The sequence below is a fragment of the Pseudophryne corroboree genome, unplaced genomic scaffold (assembly GCF_028390025.1).
Source record: "Pseudophryne corroboree isolate aPseCor3 unplaced genomic scaffold, aPseCor3.hap2 scaffold_884, whole genome shotgun sequence".
NCBI lineage: Eukaryota > Metazoa > Chordata > Amphibia > Anura > Myobatrachidae > Pseudophryne > Pseudophryne corroboree.
The window spans coordinates 41,328-60,754 of NW_026970463.1; the positions used below are offsets into that span (position 1 = coordinate 41,328).

Genomic DNA, 19,427 nt, shown 5'->3' on the forward strand with positions numbered 1-19,427 from the left:
GTAATCCAAAACTGGGATTGATATTTTTGCTCTTTTATTTTTACTTAAAGTACAATAACTTTTACCATTTTAATTTGTTTTAATAGTATTGTTTTCTTTCAAAAATCCAATTAATTTTCTTTACCCGATTATTAAAATGGTAATTGACAAAAACAAACTACATTGTCACCAGAAGAGCAATACAAAATGTACAAGTGATATATTAAAATCATCTTTCCAGCTTGAATTTCAATGATGCATTGGGGCAACGATTTTGTGAGAAACATCTTCACCCTTAAATAAAGATGTTCTTAATTCCTTACCTGTGTGCTAATTAGATATCACCTTGTTTTCACATTAAACAGACTTCCACATGAGAAAACAGCAAAGATGCAGTGGCGTTAATGTTTCCTGGTGTCAACCTGTATTATTTCCGTAGATATTGAAATGAGGATGCATCTTGCTGCCTTTCCAATGAAGCAAGTTTAATTTAGTAATAGGTGAAAAACCATCCCTACAAAGATGTTAATCAGATACTTGGCTTTGTGGACACTTTTCAGAGAACAAATTTGTTATCATAAAAATAAAGCCAGAAAATGAAGAGCTGTTTAATCACTCAATTGGATTTTTCTGCCAGCATTTTTCTTTTTCTCTGCAACCCACTGCTAAATTGTGCTTCCTAGCTGTTTTTTTTATAAAATCACTTAATCAAATCTAACTCTGATTACATCAGAGAAGGCCAGGTACCCTACACCATAAGAGGGGGTTTGCAATTTTGACTTGTCTACTTAAATATTACCAAAATCTGATCACAAGGTCAATTACGTCCCTGGATGGGATTGAACCACCAACCTTTTGATTAATAGCTGAACACACTAACCGATCGCGCCACAGAGACACTTTGCGAAAAGTACATACTGACAAAGACTAATAAGCATTCATCTAGAACGTTTCCTAGAAAAACTTTAAAAAGTCAATAATCTGGAGAGTTTTTGTAAGATGTTTCTTCCAGCAACCAATGAAGAAACACATTGTTACTTTCGCATGATGAGTGAGTGCTTCAGGATCTCTTGCACTTACATGTGCAGCAGAGTACTGCAATGGAAGCATGCTGGGCCCATAACCCAGAGGTAGGCAGATTGAAACTATCCTTTGCTATATGCATTTTTTTTTTGTTCATTAAAATAATCCAAAACTGGGATTGATATTTTAGCTTTTTTTTTTACTTAAAGTACAATAACTTTTACCATTTTAATTTGTTTTAATAGTATATTGACAGTATTGTTTTCTTTCAAAAATCCAATTAATTTTCTTTACCCGATTATTAAAATGGTAATTGACAAAAACAAACTACAGTGTCACCAGAAGAGCAATACAAAATGTACAAGTGATATATTAAAATCATCTTTCCAGCTTGAATTTCAATGATGCATTGGGGCAACGATTTTGTGAGAAACATCTTCACCCTTAAATAAAGATTTTCTTAATTCCTTACCTGTGTGCTAATTAGATATCACCTTGTTTTCACATTAAACAGACTTCCACATGAGAAAGCAGCAAGGATGCAGTGGCGTTAATGTTTCCGGGTGTCAACCTGTATTATTTCAGTAGATATTGAAATGAGGATGCATCTTGCTGCCTTTCCAATGAAGCAAGTTTAATTTAGTAATAGGTGAAAAACCATCCCTACAAATATGTTAATCAGATACTTGGCTTTGTGGACACTTTTCAGAGAACAAATTCGTTAGCAATAAAAATAAAGCCAGAAAATGAAGAGCTGTTTAATCACTCAATTGGATTTTTCTGCCAGCATATTTCTTTTTCTCTGCAACCCACTGCTAAATTGTGCTTCCTAGTTGTTTTTTTTTTTATAAAATCACTGATTCAAATCTAACTCTGATTACATCAGAGTAGGCCAGGTACCCTACACCATAAGAAGGGGGTTTGAAATTTTGACTTGTCTACTTAAAGATCACCAAAATCTGATAACAAGGTCAATTACATCCCTGGGTGGGATTGAACCACCAACCCTTTGATTAATAACCAAACACACTAACAGATTGCGCCACAGAGACACTTTACAAACGTACATACTGACAAAGGCTAATAAGCATTCATCTAGAACGTTTCCTAGAAAAACTTTAAAAAGTCAATAATCTGGAGAGTTTTTGTAAGATGTTTCTTCCATCAACCAACGAAGAAACACATTGGTACTTTCCCATGATGAGTGAGTGCTTCAGGATCTCTTGCACTTACATGTGCAGCAGAGTACTGCAATGGAAAAATGCTGGGCCCATAACCCAGAGGTAGGCAGATTGAAACTATCCTCTGCTATATGCATTTTTTTTTGTTAATTAAAGTAATCCAAAACTGGGATTGATATTTTTGCTCTTTTATTTTTACTTAAAGTACAATAACTTTTACCATTTTAATTTGTTTTAATAGTATATTGACAGTATTGTTTTCTTTCAAAAATCCAATTAATTTTCTTTACCCTATTATTAAAATGGTAATTGACAAAAACAAACTACATTGTCACCAGAAGAGCAATACAAAATGTACAAGTGATATATTAAAATCATCTTTCCAGCTTGAATTTCAATGATGCATTGGGGCAACGATTTTGTGAGAAACACCTTCACCCTTAAATAAAGATTTTCTTAATTCCTTACCTGTGTGCTAATTAGATATCACCTTGTTTTCACATTAAACAGACTTCCACATGCGAAAGCAGCAAGGATGCAGTGGCGTTAATGTTTCCTGGTGTCAACCTGTATTATTTCAGTAGACATTGAAATGAGGATGCATCTTGCTGCCTTTCCAATGAAGCAAGTTTAATTTAGTAATAGGTGAAAAACCATCCCTACAAAGGTGTTAATCAGAGACTTGGCTTTGTGGACACTTTTCAGAGAACAAATTTGTTAGCATAAAAATAAAGCCAGAAAATGAAGAGCTGTTTAATCACTCAATTGGATTTTTTTGCCAGCATATTTCTTTTTCTCTGCAACCCACTGCTAAATTGTGCTTCCTAGCTGTTTTTATAAAATCACTGAATCAAATCTAACTCTGATTACATCAGAGAAGGCCAGGTACCCTACACCATAACAGGGGGTTTGAAATTTTGACTTGTCTACTTAAAGATCACCAAAATCTGATAACAAGGTCAATTACGTCCCTGGGTGGGATTGAACCACCAACCTTTTGGTTAATAACCATACACACTAACTGATTGCGCCACAGCGACACTTTGCAAAAGTACATACTGACAAAGGCTAATAAGCATTCATCTAGAACGTTTCCTAGAAACATTTTAAAAAGTCAATAATGTGGAGAGTTTTTGTAAGATGTTTCTTCCATCAACCAATGAAGAAACACATTGGTACTTTCCCATGATAAGTGAGTGCTTCAGGACCTCTTGCACTTACATGTGCAGCAGAGTACTGTAATGGAAGCATGCTGGGTCCATAACCCAGAGGTAGGCAGATTGAAACTATCCTCTGCTATATGCATTTTTTTTTTGTTAATTAAAGTAATCCAAAACTGGGATTGATATTTTTGCTCTTTTATTTTTACTTAAAGTACAATAACTTTTACCATTTTAATTTGTTTTAATAGTATATTGACAGTATTGTTTTCTTTCAAAAATCCAATTAATTTTCTTTACCCGATTATTAAAATGGTAATTGACAAAAACAAACTACATTGTCACCAGAAGAGCAATACAAAATGTACAAGTGATATATTAAAATCATCTTTCCAGCTTGAATTTCAATGATGCATTGGGGCAACGATTTTGTGAGAAACATCTTCACCCTTAAATAAAGATTTTCTTAATTCCTTACCTGTGTGCTAATTAGATATCACCTTGTTTTCACATTAAACAGACTTCCACATGCGAAAGCAGCAAGGATGCAGTGGCGTTAATGTTTCCTGGTGTCAACCTGTATTATTTCAGTAGACATTGAAATGAGGATGCATCTTGCTGCCTTTCCAATGAAGCAAGTTTAATTTAGTAATAGGTGAAAAACCATCCCTACAAAGGTGTTAATCAGAGACTTAGCTTTGTGGACACTTTTCAGAGAACAAATTTGTTAGCATAAAAATAAAGCCAGAAAATGAAGAGCTGTTTAATCACTCAATTGGATTTTTCTGCCAGCATATTTCTTTTTCTCTGCAACCCACTGCTAAATTGTGCTTCCTAGCTGTTTTTTTTTATAAAATCACTGATTCAAATCTAACTCTGATTACATCAGAGTAGGCCAGGTACCCTACACCATAAGAAGGGGGTTTGAAATTTTGACTTGTCTACTTAAAGATCACCAAAATCTGATAACAAGGTCAATTACATCCCTGGGTGGGATTGAACCACCAACCCTTTGATTAATAACCAAACACACTAACAGATTGCGCCACAGAGACACTTTACAAACGTACGTACTGACAAAGGCTAATAAGCATTCATCTAGAACGTTTCCTAGAAAAACTTTAAAAAGTCAATAATCTGGAGAGTTTTTGTAAGATGTTTCTTCCATCAACCAACGAAGAAACACATTGGTACTTTCCCATGATGAGTGAGTGCTTCAGGATCTCTTGCACTTACATGTGCAGCAGAGTACTGCAATGGAAAAATGCTGGGCCCATAACCCAGAGGTAGGCAGATTGAAACTATCCTCTGCTATATGCATTTTTTTTGTTAATTAAAGTAATCCAAAACTGGGATTGATATTTTTGCTCTTTTATTTTTACTTAAAGTACACTAACTTTTACCATTTTAATTTGTTTTAATAGTATATTGACAGTATTGTTTTCTTTCAAAAATCCACTTAATTTTCTTTACCCTATTATTAAAATGGTAATTGACAAAAACAAACTACATTGTCACCAGAAGAGCAATACAAAATGTCCAAGTGATATATTAAAATCATCTTTCCAGCTTGAATTTCAATGATGCATTGGGGCAACGATTTTGTGAGAAACACCTTCACCCTTAAATAAAGATTTTCTTAATTCCTTACCTGTGTGCTAATTAGATATCACCTTGTTTTCACATTAAACAGACTTCCACATGCGAAAGCAGCAAGGATGCAGTGGCGTTAATGTTTCCTGGTGTCAACCTGTATTATTTCAGTAGACATTGAAATGAGGATGCATCTTGCTGCCTTTCCAATGAAGCAAGTTTAATTTAGTAATAGGTGAAAAACCATCCCTACAAAGGTGTTAATCAGAGACTTGGCTTTGTGGACACTTTTCAGAGAACAAATTTGTTAGCATAAAAATAAAGCCAGAAAATGAAGAGCTGTTTAATCACTCAATTGGATTTTTTTGCCAGCATATTTCTTTTTCTCTGCAACCCACTGCTAAATTGTGCTTCCTAGCTGTTTTTATAAAATCACTGAATCAAATCTAACTCTGATTACATCAGAGAAGGCCAGGTACCCTACACCATAACAGGGGGTTTGAAATTTTGACTTGTCTACTTAAATATCACCAAAATCTGATAACAAGGTCAATTACGTCCCTTAGTGGGATTGAACCACCAACCTTTTGATTAATAACCATACACACTGAGGCAGCACAAGGGAACTCTCGAAAGAAGAACAAGGCTAGAGGAAGAACTGAAACAAAGAAATCTGACTTTTACTAGAGCTGACCAGAGGAAAGCACAAACACAGTCCCCCACTACCACAAATAATGCAGTTGAGTTTCCCACATTTGGGGAAATCACATGGGTCAGCATACCCAGAATGCAATGAATGAACCTCACCCTGGGAGAACAATCTTCAAGACCATGGTCTCTCCTATGCAAAATAAGTATGATTTGGGATAGGGCTGGGGAGGGCCGCTGCTCAGGCACATCTCTGTCAAGTAAAGGAGATTCAACTGAGGCAGCACAAGGGAACTCTCATCTGGGGACAACAACTGCAGGGAGAACACATATTTTCAGATGAACATGGGAGGGCAGAAGGCTGCCTAATACTGAAGCACCCCCAAACAACAAACCAAATGCAACAACTAGTGCAAGCATTCCTGGGGGAAGGCCTGCAGCAGATGGATTTGCATATGGTGATGCCATCCAAGCAGTGGGTCAAAGTTGGCTTCAACCCTCGTCTGCATATGAAAAGAGAAAAGGGGCGTGCAGGGCATGGCGGCCTTTTGCGGCGCTTGGATGACCCCTAGTTCGCATTACACACCTCCACCCTCCTTCGGTGTGGGGCTCATGTTGGCTATGCCCCAGCCCCTGAAGCATTCAAGCTGATTTCTTGCAGCAGCTGGGCACTGTAACTGCTCCAGAGCTGCTCTGTAAGGCAAGTAAAAGGGTGTGGGCCCTGCAGCACTACCTGTAGTTTGCATTGTGCGTTGGAAGGCACGAAGTAAGCAGACGGGAGAAGTCAGGATAGTGCGCAAGGGCATAGAAGGGAGCGGCTCAAGAAAAGAGAAGTGGAAACAGACAGCAAACTAGGCTGGAGAGAGACCTGAGACAAAGAGATCTGAATTATACGAGAGCCGACCAAGGGAAACACAAATTATGCAGTCAAGTTTCCCACATTTGGGGAAATCACAGGGGCAGCACAACTAGAGTGCAATGGGTGAGCCTTGCCCTGGGAGAAGCACCTTCATGATCATAGTATCTCACCTGGCAGGTAAGTAGGAGTTGGGCTAGAGCTGGGGAGGGTCGCTGCTCGGGCACCCCCTTGTCAAGTGAAAGAGATCCAACTGAGGCAGCACAAGGGAACTCTCGAAAGAAGAACAAGGCTAGAGGAAGATCTGAGATAAAGAAATCTGATTTTTACCAGAGCTGACCAGAGGAAAGCACAAACACAGTCCCCCACTACCACAAATAATGCAGTCGAGTTTCCCACATTTGGGGAAATCACAGGGGTCAGCATACCCAGAATGCAATGAATGAACCTCACCCTGGGAGAACAATCTTCATGACCATGGTATCGCCTATGCAAAATAAGTATGATTTGGGATAGGGCTGGGGAGGGCCGCTGCTCAGGCACATCTCTGTCAAGTAAAGGAGATTCAACTGAGGCAGCACAAGGGAACTCTCATCTGGGGACAACAACTGCAGGGAGAACACATATTTTCAGATGAACATGGGAGGGCAGAAGGCTGCCTAATACTGAAGCACCCCCAAACAACAAACCAAATGCAACAACTAGTGCAAGCATTCCTGGGGGAAGGCCTGCAGCAGATGGATTTGCATATGGTGATGTCATCCAAACAGTGGGTCAAAGTTGGCTTCAACCCTCGTCTGCATATGAAAAGAGACAAGGGGCGTGCAGGGCATGGCGGCCTTTTGCGGCGCTTGGATGACCCCTAGTTCGCATTACACACCTCCACCCTCCTTCGGTGTGGGGCTCATGTTGGCTATTCCCCAGCCCCTGAAGCATTCAAGCTGATTTCTTGCAGCAGCTGGGCACTGTAACTGCTCCAGAGACGCTCTGTAAGGCAAGTAAAAGGGTGTGGGTCCTGCAGCACTACCTGTAGTTTGCATTGTGCGTTGGAAGGCACGAAGTAAGCAGACGGGAGAAGTCAGGATAGTGCGCAAGGGCATAGAAGGGAGCGGCTCAAGAAAAGAGAAGTAGAAACAGACAGCAAACTAGGCTGGAGAGAGACCTGAGACAAAGAGATCTGAATTATACGAGAGCCGACCAGGGGAAACACAAATTATGCAGTCAAGTTTCCCACATTTGGGGAAATCGCAGAAGCAGCACACCCAGAGTGCAATGGGTGAGCCTTGCCCTGGGAGAAGCACCTTCATGATCATAGTATCTCACCTGGCAGGTAAGTAGGAGTTGGGCTAGAGCTGGGGAGGGTCGCTGCTCGAGCATCCCCCTGTCAAGTAAAGGAGATTCAACTGAGGCAGCACAAGGGAACTCTCATCTGGGGACAACAACTGCAGGGAGAACACATATTTTCAGATAAAAATCTTGGTCATGCTCTGGTTTCTCTTCAGAACGAACAAATCTTTCGCCTTTTACTAAAGATTTCCGTGGAGAGGAGCAAAACCGAGTTTTATCTCAATTTTTGCATGCCCCATCTTTTTGGGGTTTCTTTTATCGGTTTAAAGATAGAATGAGTGTGCTTTAATGTAAGCTCATTTGCATAGAAATGACAGTAAATGTTTGTTTCTTTTCAAACAGAACTTTCTTGACCATGCTACTTGCTTGAAAGATCTGGGAGCACATGGAATACAGTACAAACCATGCTTATAGCAAGGAGAAGACAGGTGAGAAATCTGCTTTCTTTCAAATTGGGCGCTCACTTTGATCTGAATAAGGACTGCTGGCACGGCACTCAGGCGACAGGTGGAATCTTGGTCATGCTCTGGTTTCTCTTCAGAACGAACAAATCTTTCGCCTTTTACTAAAGATTTCCGTGGAGAGGAGCAAAACTGAGTTTTATCTCAATTTTTGCATGCCCCATATTATTGGGGTTTCTTTTATCGGATTAAAGACAGAACGAGTGTGCTTTCTTGTTAGCTTTAATGTAAGTTTATTTGCATAACAATGACAATAAATGTCTGTTTCTTTTCAAGCAGAACTTTCTTGACCATACTAATTGCTTGAAAGATCTGGGAGCACATGGAAAAGAGTACAAACCATGCTTATAGCAAGGGGAAGCCTGGTGAGAAATCTGCTTTCTTTCTTTCAAATTGGGTGCTCACTTTGAGCTGAATGAGGACTGCTGGCACGGCACTCAGGCGACAGGTGGAATCTTGGTCATGCTCTGGTTTCTCTTCAGAACGAACAAATCTTTCGCCTTTTACTAAAGATTTCCATTGAGAGGAGCAAAACTGAGTTTTATCTCAATTTTTGCATGCCCCGTCTTATTGGGGTTTCTTTTATCAGTTTAAAGATAGAACGAGTGTGCTTTAATGTAAGCTCATTTGCGTAGAAATGACAGTAAATGTTTGTTTCTTTTCAAACAGAACTTTCTTGACTATACTAATTGCTTGAAAGATCTGGGAGCACATGGAAAAGAGTACAAACCATGTTTATAGCAAGGGGAAGCTTGGTGAGAAATCTGCTTTCTTTCTTTCAAATTGGGTGCTCACTTTGAGCTGAATGAGGACTGCTGGCATGGCACTCAGGCGACAGGTAGAATCTTGGTCATGCTGTGGTTTCTCTTCAGAACGAACAAATCTTTCGCCTTTTACTAAAGATTTCCGTGGAGAGGAGCAAAACTGAGTTTTATCTCAATTTTTGCATGCCCCATCTTATTGGGGTTTTATTTTATTGGTTTAAAGATAGAACGAGTGTGCTTTAATGTAAGCTCATTTGCATAGAAATGACAGTAAATGTTTGTTTCTTTTCAAACAGAACTTTCTTGACCACACTAATTGTTTGAAAGATCTGGGAGCACATGGAAAAGAGTACAAACCATGTTTATAGCAAGGGGAAGCCTGGTGAGAAATCTGCTTTCTTTCATTCAAATTGGGTGCTCACTTTGAGCTGAATGAGAACTGCTGGCATGGCACTCAGGCGACAGGTGGAATCTTGGTCATGCTCTGGTTTCTCTTCAGAACTAACAAATATTTCGCCTTTTATTAAAGATTTCCGTGGAGAGGAGCAAAACTGAGTTTTATCTCAATTTTTGCATGCCCCATATTATTGGGGTTTCTTTTATCAGTTTAAAGACAGAACGAGTGTGCTTTCTTGTTAGCTTTAATGTAAGTTTATTTGCATAACAATGACAGTAAATGTTTGTTTCTTTTCAAACAGAACTTTCTTGACCATGCTACTTGCTTGAAAGATCTGGGAGCACATGGAAAACAGTACAAACCATGCAGTATCACAAGAGCCTTTATTTGATCTTTCATGAAGATAGAGCAGAATTGAGGACACGTCAACAATTTCTGCCGAAGGTGGTTCATCTTTCCACATGGTGCCTTTGGCCACTGACACCTTCGTTGAGTCAAAGTCTCTGGCTGTGGTCAGAACTTTGAAAATTTATGTCACCAGAACGGTTCAGATTAGGAAAACAGAGGCTCTGTTTGTCCTGTATGCTCCCAACATGATTGGGTGTCCTGCTTCCATGCAGACCATTATGCGCTGGATCTGTGGTAAGATTCAGCATGCTCATTCCACGGCAGGATTGCCGTTACTGAATTAGGTGAAGACCCATTCTACTAGAAAGGTGGGTTCATCCTGGGCAGCTGGTCGGGGAGTCTCGGCATTGCAACTTTGCCGAGCAGCTATTTAGTAAACACTTTTGCTAAGTTTTACAAGTTTGATACCTTGGCTGATGATAACCTCAAGTTGGGTCATTCGGTGCTGCAGAGTCGTACGCACTCTCCCACCCGTTCAAGAGCTTTGGTATAACCCCATGGTTCTTAATGTGACCCCAGCATCCTCTAGGTCGTATGAGAAAATAGGATTTTAATACCTACCGGTAAATCCTTTTCTCTTAGTACGTAGAGGATGCTGGGCACCCGTCCCAGTCCATACTGTGTCTGCAGTTATTACTTGTGGTTATACACATGTTGTGTTACGGTTCTGGTCAGCTTTTTGCTGCAATTGTTCATGCCGTTGGCTTGTGTTCTGTTGAATGCCACGTTCTGCGGCATGCTTAAGGTGTGAGCTGGTAAGATGCTCACCTTAGTTTAACAATAAATCCTTTCCTCGAAATGTCCGTCTCCCTGGGCACAGTTCCTATAACTGGAGTCTGGAGGAGGGGCATAGAGGGAGGAGCCAGTTCACACCCTTTGAAAGTCTTAAAGTGCCCATGTCTCTTGCGGATCCCGTCTATACCCCATGGTTCTTAATGTGACCCCAGCATCCTCTACGGACTAAGAGAAAAGGATGCCCTTGTGTACTATCCTGACTTCTCCTCCCGTCTGCTTACTTTGTGCCTTCCAACGCACAATGCGAACTACAGGTGGTGCTGCAGGGCCCACACCCTTTTACTTGCCTTACAGAGCAGCTCTGGAGCTGTTACAGTGCCCAGCTGCTGCAAGAAATCAGCATGAATGCTTCAGGGGATGGGGCATGGCCAACATGAGCCCCACACCAAAGGAGGGGGGAGGTGTTTAATGCGAACTAGGGGTCATCCAAGCACTGCAAAAGGCCGCCATGCCCTGCATGCCCCTTTTCTCTTTTTATATGCAGATGAGGGTTCCAGCCAACTTTGGCCCACTGCTTGGATGACATCACCGTATGCAAATCCGTCTGCTGCAGACCTTCCCCCAGGAATGCTTGTACTAGTTGTTGGATATGGTTTGATATTTGATGGTGCTTCAGTATTAGGCAGCCTTCCGCCCTCCCATGTTCATCTGAAAAGATGTGGTCTCCCTGCAGTTGTTGTCCCCAGACGAGAGTTCCCTTGTGCTTCCTCAGTTGAATCTCCTTAACTTGACGGGGGAGGGGCTGCCCGAGCTGCCACCCTCCCCAGCCCTATCCCAACTCATACTTATTTTACATATTAGATCTCTTGATCATGAAGATTGTTCTCACAGGGTGAGGTTCATCCATTATATTTTAAAATAGGAAGGTACAAATTACATATTTGAATTGCATCTATGTGCTGGATTCAAATGTCCCCCCCCCCTTCCTTTCTCAATTGTGCCCGTCAGCAGCTATTCTAAGGTTGCTGCCAATGGGTGTGACACATTAATTTCTTCTGTGGGGTACACTGGACTCCACAAGGATTCACATTGGGGTGTAGAGTAGGATCTTGATCTGAGGCACCAACCGGCTCAAAGCTTTTGACTGTTCCCAAGAAGCTCAGTGCATTCTCCTCTATAACCCCGCTTCCATGAACAGGGAGCTCAGTTTGTAGTTGGTGCCTTCAGTAGCAGGCCAATTAACAGGGGCCTGCCTCAGGCAGCCTATTCTTAGCTATTAATTTTGACAAGAAAAGAAGAACTTGTTTTATGAGAATCTACAAGGGCTGCAGCAGGCTAGGTCTAATAGACATCTTTACTGCAGCTTCATCACTCCCAGCGGCGCTGTATACTCCCGTGCCCTGGTTGCTGGGTCACTGCAGCGGAGGCTCCGGTTTCATCCTAAGGTCAGTCACACACACACCACCCTTCCGGATCACGAGGCCGCTGATGAAGGGGAGCGAGGCCGTAGGGGGTGGGCCGTGTGCGCACTGCGGTGGACACTGATTACTGGGCAGCCGCTCCACTAGCCACCAGGTACAGTTAAGGAGCACAGGTCTGGGGGTTTTTCTCCTATATTAACCCAATTTTGTACTGCCCGCAGCGCATTGTGATAGGTAATAGGGCCTGATTCAGGTTGGATTGCAATCGCAATAAGCGATCCAACTGCAAAAATTGCTAAGAGCATACGCATGTGCCTGCATTTTCTGCGGCACCCCGCAGAGAATGTGATCGCCTCTGCCTGTCAATCGGGGCGGGGAAGGGGGGGAGAGGTGGGTCAGCAACACTCCATTTCCAAGTCAGGGATGGAGCGGTGCGGGGGCAAGGCTTCAAAATGGGGTCTGCAACGGAGGAGACACAGGGGGCGTGGTCACAGCGGCTGTATGACATCACATTCAGCCGCTGTGATCACAAAAATGGTGGCGGCTTCCTGCGCGCACATACAGTCTGCACCAGCAGGAGCCTACACCATTTTTTATGATCACGCTGAACTGCAGTGCGACTGCAATTACAGCATGGTCAAGAAGGGAGGCGTCATGCTGGGTGGCCATGCCCTGTCACTGTGCAGGAGCCAGCACCGCTCACACACTAGTCCCCGGGTGCAGCCCCCAACCCCCGGGACACCCGGAGCAACAAAATGTAGATTCAGGCCACCAGGCCACGCCCCTACCTATGAAACCATGCCTCCTTTTTACCATTGCGCTGCTTATCTGCGCGCACTGCATTACAATCTCCCTCGCCACCTCTCTGGGTGTCACCAGTGATAGTGACACCTCTGCCATGCTTGTAGCAGCTGGTCCTAAGATCTACGCCTCAAACCCTGAGTGTTTGCCCTTGTGACTTGTTGATCATCATAGCGAAGCAGATGCTTACAGAAAACTGCAGGGGCTTAGATTGAAAATAAAAAAATTGATGGGTATAAGGTAGAGAGGAGCGGGTTCGGTTCTCCGAGAACCGAATTCCCCACGAACTCCACGTTGTTTACACTGGTCCGAGGCAGGCTCGGTTGTTCCCGCCTGACTCGGAAAACCTGAACAAGGGAAAATGTCATCATCCCGCTGTCGGATTCTCGCGAGATTCGGATTCCATATAAAGAGCTGCGCGTTGCTGCCATTTTTACTCGTGCATTGAAGAGAGAGCGGAGAGGACGTGGCTATGTTCTCTCAGTGGAAATCTCAATATCAGTGCTCAGTATCAGTGGTTACTTATTGCTGCTCAGTAATACTAGTAGTGTGTCTCTCCTGCTCAGTGTCAGTTCTCAGTAGTATCCTCATCAGTGCTCAGTATCACTGCTCATTGTCTTGTGCTGCATTGTGGTGCTCAGCATACTACAGTACATTACTAATAGTCCAGTGCTGCATCTTGCTGCTCAGTGTCAGTTCTAGTATCCTCATCAGTGCTCACTATCACTGCTCATTGCATTGTGGTGTTCTGTATACTACAATAACATAGTAATATAGTAACATAGTTTTTGAGGTTGAATAGAGGCAAATTGCCCATCGTGTTCAACCTGTTTTAAGTTGTGATGATTCTACATACTTGCTGAATAATGTTTTATGACTAGTTAGCTACTATAACTCATGTTACCCCCGGATTAACCATGTTGATATTTTAAGTATTATAACCTTGGATAGCTTTTTCATTCAGAAATGTATCCATTCCTTTTTTAAATCCAATTACAGAGTCCGCCATTACCACCTTCCCTGGCAGGGAATTCCACATCCTGATTGCCCTAACAGTGAAGAAACCTTTCCTCCATTGCGTTCTGAACTTTCCTCCAGTCGCAGCGAGTGACCACGTGTTCGTTTAATAAATAATTCCTCTGATAACTCTTTGTTATGTATCTTTACATATTTGAAGATATTAATAATATCTCCTCTTAGGCACCTCTTTTCTAGTGTATAAATATTCAGCCTAGTAAGTCTTTCCTTATAGTCCAGTATTTTTAGGCCTTTAATCAATTTAGTCTTCAGGATCTCTTACACTTCCATGAGCAGCAGAGTAGTGCAATGGAAGCATGCTGGGCCCATAACCCAGAGGTTGATTGATCGAAACTATCCTCTGCTATGTGCATTTTTTTTTGTTAATTAAAGTAATCAAAAACTGGGATTGATATTTTTGCTCTTTTATTTTTACTTAAAGTACAATAACTTTTACCATTTTAATTTGTTTTAATAGTATATTGACAGTATTGTTTTCTTTCAAAAATCCAATTAATTTTCTTTACCCGATTATTAAAATGGTAATTGACAAAACAAACTACATTGTCACCAGAAGAGCAATGCAAAATGTACAAGTGATATATTAAAATCATCTTTCCAGCTTGAATTTCAATGATGCATTGGGGCAACGATTTTGTGAGAAACATCTTCACCCTTAAATAAAGATTTTCTTAATTCCTTACCTGTGTGCTAATTAGATATCACCTTGTTTTCACATTAAACAGACTTCCACATGCGAAAGCAGCAAGGATGCAGTGGCGTTAATGTTTCCTGGTGTCAACCTGTATTATTTCAGTAGACATTGAAATGAGGATGCATCTTGCTGCCTTTCCAATGAAGCAAGTTTAATTTAGTAATAGGTGAAAAACCATCCCTACAAAGGTGTTAATCAGAGACTTGGCTTTGTGGACACTTTTCAGAGAACAAATTTGTTAGTATAAAAATAAAGCCAGAAAATGAAGAGCTGTTTAATCACTCAATTGGATTTTTCTGCCAGCATATTTCTTTTTCTCTGCAACCCACTGCTAAATTGTGCTTCCTAGCTGTTTTTATAAAATCACTGAATCAAATCTAAACATCAGAGAAGGCCAGGTACCCTACACCATAACAGTGGGTTTGAAATTTTGACTTGTCTACTTAAAGATCACCAAAATCTGATAACAAGGTCAATTAAGTCCCTGGGTGGGATTGAACCACCAACCTTTTGGTTAATAGCCTTACACACTAACTGATTGCGCCACAGAGACACCTTGCAAAAGTCAATACTGACAAAGGCTAATAATCATTCATCTAGAACGTTTCCTAGAAAAACTTTAAAAAGTCAATAATCAAGATACACATTGGTACTTTCCCATGATGAGTGAGTGCTTCAGGATTTCTTGCACTTACATGGGCTATTAACCAAAAGGTTGGAGGTTCAATCCCACCCAGGGATGTAATTGACCTTGTCATCAGATTTTGGTGATCTTTAAGTAGACAAGTCAAAATTTCAAACCCCCTCTTATGGTGTAGGGTACCTGGCCTTCTCTGACGTAATCAGAGTTAGATTTAATTAAGTGATTTTATAAAAAACAGCTAGGAAGCACAATATCTCTCTTTTGCAAAGAGCTAGGCATTGGAAAATTCAGGGCTATAACGTGTAGATGAAGCACTAACAGGAGGCTTTAAAATTTTCATTCTAGTGTCTTTCGTTTGGGAGAAAAATGCAAAGGTACAATACAGCTTTTCCTTGCCGATATCTCTCTTTTGCAAAGAGATAGGCATTGGAAAATTCAGGGCTATACCGTGTAGATGAAGCACTAACAGGAGGCTTTTAAATTTTCATTCTAGTGTCCTTCGTTTGGGAGAAAAATGCAAAGGTACAATACAGCTTTTCCTTGCCGATATCTCTCTTTTGCAAAGAGATAGGCATTGGAAAATTCAGGGCTATAACGTGTAGATGAAGCACTAACAGGAGGCTTTAAAATTTTCATTTTAGTGTCTTTCGTTTGGGAGAAAAATGCAAAGGTACAATACAGTTTTTCCTTGCCGATATCTCTCTTTTGCAAAGAGATAGGCATTGGAAAATTCAGGGCTATAACGTGTAGATGAAGCACTAACAGGAGGCTTTAAAATTTTCATTCTAGTGTCTTTCGTTTGGGAGAAAAATGCAAAGGTACAATACAGCTTTTCCTTGCCAATATCTCTCTTTTGCAAAGAGCTAGGCATTGGAAAATTCAGGGCAATAGCGTGTAGATGAAGCACTAACAGGAGGCTTTAAAATTTTCATTCTAGTGTCTTTCGTTTGGGAGAAAAATGCAAAAGTACAATGCAGCTTTTCCTTGCCGATATCTCTCTTTTGCAAAGAGATAGGCATTGGAAAATGCAGGGCTATAACGTGTAGATGAAGCACTAACAGGAGGCTTTAAAATTTCCATTCTAGTGTCTTTCGTTTGGGAGAAAAATGCAAAGGTACAATACAGCATTTCCTTGCCGATATCTCTCTTTTGCAAAGAGATAGGCATTGGAAAATTCAGGGCTATAACGTGTAGATGAAGCACTAACAGGAGGCTTTAAAATTTTCATTCTAGTGTCTTTCGTTTGGGAGAAAAATGCAAAGGTACAATACAGCTTTTCCTTGCCGATATCTCTCTTTTGCAAAGAGCTAGGCATTGGAAAATTCAGGGCTATACCGTGTAGATGAAGCACTAACAGGAGGCTTTTAAATTTTCATTCTAGTGTCTTTCGTTTGGGAGAAAAATGCAAAGGTACAATACAGCTTTTCCTTGCCAATATCTCTCTTTTGCAAAGAGCTAGGCATTGGAAAATTCAGGGCTATAACGTGTAGATGAAGCACTAACAGGAGGCTTTAAAATTTTCATTCTAGTGTCTTTCGTTTGGGAGAAAAATGCAAAAGTACAATGCAGCTTTTCCTTGCCGATATCTCTCTTTTGCAAAGAGATAGGCATTGGAAAATTCAGGGCTATAACGTGTAGATGAAGCACTAATAGGAGGCTTTAAAATTTTCATTCTAGTGTCTTTCGTTTGGGAGAAAAAAGCAAAGGTACAATACAGCTTTTCCTTGCCGATATCTCTCTTTTGCAAAGAGATAGGCATTGGAAAATTCAGGGCTATAACGTGTAGATGAAGCACTAACAGGAGGCTTTAAAATTTTCATTCTAGTGTCTTTCGTTTGGGAGAAAAATGCAAAAGTACAATGCAGCTTTTCCTTGCCGATATCTCTCTTTTGCAAAGAGATAGGCATTGGAAAATGCAGGGCTATAACGTGTAGATGAAGCACTAACAGGAGGCTTTAAAATTTTCATTCTAGTGTCTTTCGTTTGGGAGAAAAATGCAAAGGTACAATACAGCATTTCCTTGCCGATATCTCTCTTTTGCAAAGAGATAGGCATTGGAAAATTCAGGGCTATAACGTGTAGATGAAGCACTAACAGGAGGCTTTAAAATTTTCATTCTAGTGTCTTTCGTTTGGGAGAAAAATGCAAAGGTACAATACAGCTTTTCCTTGCCGATATCTCTCTTTTGCAAAGAGATAGGCATTGGAAAATTCAGGGCTATAACGTGTAGATGAAGCACTAACAGGAGGCTTTAACATTTTCATTCTAGTGTACTTCGTTTGGGAGAAAAATGCAAAGGTACAATACAGCTTTTCCTTGCCGATATCTCTCTTTTGCAAAGAGATAGGCATTGGAAAATTCAGGGCTATAACGTGTAGATGAAGCACTAATAGGAGGCTTTAAAATTTTCATTCTAGTGTCCTTCGTTTGGGAGAAAAATGCAAAGGTACAATACAGCTTTTCCTTGCCGATATCTCTCTTTTGCAAAGAGATAGGCATTGGAAAATTCAGGGCTATAACGTGTAGATGAAGCACTAACAGGAGGCTTTAAAATTTTCATTCTAGTGTCTTTCGTTTGGGAGAAAAATGCAAAGGTACAATACAGTTTTTCCTTGCCGATATCTCTCTTTTGCAAAGAGATAGGCATTGGAAAATTCAGGGCTATAACGTGTAGATGAAGCACTAACAGGAGGCTTTAAAATTTTCATTCTAGTGTCTTTCGTTTGGGAGAAAAATGCAAAGGTACAATACAGCTTTTCCTTGTCAATATCTCTCTTTTGCAAAGAGCTAGGCATTGGAAAATTCAGGGCAATAACGTGTAGATGAAGCACTAACAGGAGGCTTTAAAATTTTCATTCTAGTGTCTTTCGTTTGGGAGAAAAATGCAAAAGTACAATGCAGCTTTTCCTTGCCGATATCTCTCTTTTGCAAAGAGATAGGCATTGGAAAATGCAGGGCTATAACGTGTAGATGAAGCACTAACAGGAGGCTTTAAAATTTTCATTCTAGTGTCTTTCGTTTGGGAGAAAAATGCAAAGGTACAATACAGCATTTCCTTGCCGATATCTCTCTTTTGCAAAGAGATAGGCATTGGAAAATTCAGGGCTATAACGTGTAGATGAAGCACTAACAGGAGGCTTTAAAATTTTCATTCTAGTGTCTTTCGTTTGGGAGAAAAATGCAAAGGTACAATACAGCATTTCCTTGCCGATATCTCTCTTTTGCAAAGAGATAGGCATTGGAAAATTCAGGGCTATAACGTGTAGATGAAGCACTAACAGGAGGCTTTAAAATTTTCATTCTAGTGTCTTTCGTTTGGGAGAAAAATGCAAAGGTACAATACAGCTTTTCCTTGCCGATATCTCTCTTTTGCAAAGAGCTAGGCATTGGAAAATTCAGGGCTATACCGCGTACATGAAGCACTAACAGGAGGCTTTTAAATTTTCATTCTAGTGTCTTTCGTTTGGGAGAAAAATGCAAAGGTACAATACAGCTTTTCCTTGCCAATATCTCTCTTTTGCAAAGAGCTAGGCATTGGAAAATTCAGGGCTATAACGTGTAGATGAAGCACTAACAGGAGGCTTTAAAATTTTCATTCTAGTGTCTTTCGTTTGGGAGAAAAATGCAAAAGTACAATGCAGCTTTTCCTTGCCGATATCTCTCTTTTGCAAAGAGATAGGCATTGGAAAATTCAGGGCTATACCGCGTACATGAAGCACTAACAGGAGGCTTTTAAATTTTCATTCTAGTGTCTTTCGTTTGGGAGAAAAATGCAAAGGTACAATACAGCTTTTCCTTGCCAATATCTCTCTTTTGCAAAGAGCTAGGCATTGGAAAATTCAGGGCTATAACGTGTAGATGAAGCACTAACAGGAGGCTTTAAAATTTTCATTCTAGTGTCTTTCGTTTGGGAGAAAAATGCAAAGGTACAATACAGCTTTTCCTTGCCGATATCTCTCTTTTGCAAAGAAATAGGCATTGGAAAATTCAGGGCTATAACGTGTAGATGAAGCACTAACAGGAGGCTTTAAAATTTTCATTCTAGTGTCCTTCGTTTGGGAGAAAAATGCAAAGGTACAATACAGCTTTTCCTTGCCGATATCTCTCTTTTGCAAAGAGATAGGCATTGGAAAATTCAGGGCTATATCGTGTAGATGAAGCACTAACAGGAGGCTTTAAAATTTTCATTCTAGTGTCTTTCGTTTGGGAGAAAAATGCAAAGGTACAATACAGCTTTTCCTTGCCAATATCTCTCTTTTGCAAAGAGCTAGGCATTGG

At 40.7% G+C, this 19,427-nt stretch overlaps 9 non-coding genes across 9 annotated transcripts; 5 read left to right on the forward strand and 4 right to left on the reverse strand.

The window, feature by feature from the left end:
• Nucleotides 1-5,630: 5,630 nt before the first annotated feature.
• Nucleotides 5,631-5,794, reverse strand: LOC135043977 (U1 spliceosomal RNA). The gene has a single exon (XR_010236746.1). It is a non-coding gene; the product is annotated as a U1 spliceosomal RNA (small nuclear RNA).
• Nucleotides 5,795-6,465: 671 nt separating this feature from the next.
• LOC135043931 (U1 spliceosomal RNA) lies at nucleotides 6,466-6,628 on the reverse strand. Its single transcript, XR_010236706.1, has one exon. It is a non-coding gene; the product is annotated as a U1 spliceosomal RNA (small nuclear RNA).
• A 152-nt stretch (nucleotides 6,629-6,780) lies between these two features.
• Nucleotides 6,781-6,944, reverse strand: LOC135043972 (U1 spliceosomal RNA). Its single transcript, XR_010236741.1, has one exon. It is a non-coding gene; the product is annotated as a U1 spliceosomal RNA (small nuclear RNA).
• A 671-nt stretch (nucleotides 6,945-7,615) lies between these two features.
• LOC135043895 (U1 spliceosomal RNA) lies at nucleotides 7,616-7,778 on the reverse strand. The gene has a single exon (XR_010236683.1). It is a non-coding gene; the product is annotated as a U1 spliceosomal RNA (small nuclear RNA).
• Nucleotides 7,779-7,922: 144 nt separating this feature from the next.
• Nucleotides 7,923-8,038, forward strand: LOC135043938 (U5 spliceosomal RNA). The gene has a single exon (XR_010236710.1). It is a non-coding gene; the product is annotated as a U5 spliceosomal RNA (small nuclear RNA).
• A 270-nt stretch (nucleotides 8,039-8,308) lies between these two features.
• LOC135043937 (U5 spliceosomal RNA) lies at nucleotides 8,309-8,424 on the forward strand. The gene has a single exon (XR_010236709.1). It is a non-coding gene; the product is annotated as a U5 spliceosomal RNA (small nuclear RNA).
• A 286-nt stretch (nucleotides 8,425-8,710) lies between these two features.
• Nucleotides 8,711-8,826, forward strand: LOC135043947 (U5 spliceosomal RNA). The gene has a single exon (XR_010236718.1). It is a non-coding gene; the product is annotated as a U5 spliceosomal RNA (small nuclear RNA).
• Nucleotides 8,827-9,100: 274 nt separating this feature from the next.
• LOC135043943 (U5 spliceosomal RNA) lies at nucleotides 9,101-9,216 on the forward strand. Its single transcript, XR_010236714.1, has one exon. It is a non-coding gene; the product is annotated as a U5 spliceosomal RNA (small nuclear RNA).
• A 275-nt stretch (nucleotides 9,217-9,491) lies between these two features.
• Nucleotides 9,492-9,607, forward strand: LOC135043948 (U5 spliceosomal RNA). The gene has a single exon (XR_010236719.1). It is a non-coding gene; the product is annotated as a U5 spliceosomal RNA (small nuclear RNA).
• Nucleotides 9,608-19,427: the final 9,820 nt, after the last annotated feature.